The sequence below is a fragment of the Macadamia integrifolia genome, chromosome 4 (assembly GCF_013358625.1).
Source record: "Macadamia integrifolia cultivar HAES 741 chromosome 4, SCU_Mint_v3, whole genome shotgun sequence".
Taxonomy (NCBI): Eukaryota; Viridiplantae; Streptophyta; class Magnoliopsida; order Proteales; family Proteaceae; genus Macadamia; species Macadamia integrifolia.
The window spans coordinates 10,783,330-10,784,344 of record NC_056560.1 but is presented as its reverse complement, the minus strand read 5'-3'; the positions used below and the strand labels follow the sequence as shown (position 1 = coordinate 10,784,344).

The 1,015-nt window shown below is 39.1% G+C and overlaps 1 non-coding gene across 1 annotated transcript; it reads right to left on the bottom strand.

Moving 5' to 3' along the window:
* Positions 1-238: 238 nt before the first annotated feature.
* LOC122077616 lies at positions 239-345 on the bottom strand. The gene has a single exon (XR_006139863.1). It is a non-coding gene; the product is annotated as a small nucleolar RNA R71 (small nucleolar RNA).
* Positions 346-1,015: the final 670 nt, after the last annotated feature.

Sequence of the window (1,015 nt, the reverse complement as noted above, 5' to 3'; positions counted from 1 at the left end):
CTTCCATGGGTTGACCTCTGAGGATGCATACTTGTTTCTAACGGAATTTGAAGAGGTATGCTTTCTAATTAAGATCCAACAACTTTCTGATGATGCTATTAAGTTTAGGTTTATCACTTTTACATTGAAAGACCAAGCTAAGAAGTGGTTGTATGGGTTACCCACAAATTCCATAACCTCATGGGAACAGTTCACAGTTGCCTTTCTTAAGAAGTTTTTCCCAACTCACAAGACCAATAAGCTTAGAAGTGATATCCTTCAATTTAGGCAAAATCCTAGTGAGTCCTTTTCCAAACTTATGGAGAGATTCAATGATCTACTCCAAGAATTCCCTCACCATGGCCTAGACTTATGGCATTTATGTCAAATAATTTATACGGATATTGATTACCCAACTAAACAAATGATAGAGTCTATGTGCTTTGAGGGATTTACATCCTTTATAGATGAAGGAAAGGCAAAGGAATTCTTACTTGACTTAGCTAACAAAACCCATGAGTGGGAATCAACCCAAGAGAGTGAAAGAATCATAGGAGGAAAATGATATTTTGTGGATGGGATAGTAGCTAAGGAAGCCCATTTGGATGGCCTAATCAAGAGGATTGGGGGTATTGTTCTTAGAGGGCCATCATCAGTCAATTTGGTTAAGATTTGTGCTTGATGCCAGTCCCATGAACATGTCATAGAAGAATGTCCCAACACATCTGGGGGTACTTCTAATGATAGTGTTAATGCCTTATACCAGAATAATCCATATAGTAACACCTACAATCCAGGATGGAGAAATCACCCAAATTTCTCTTGGAATCAAAGCAACCAAGCAGGGCCTTTCAATTTTCATAATCAAGGTCAACTTGGACCCTAAAGGCCTCCCTTTACACAACAGTTTTTATCCCAAAATACTTTTCCTAGGTCAAATGTAGGACCTCAGGCTAGTTTTCCTAGGGCCCCTTCTCCTATCATCTTATCAGCAACCCCCTAGGTTTACCAACACTGGAGAAGTAAGTAGAATAAG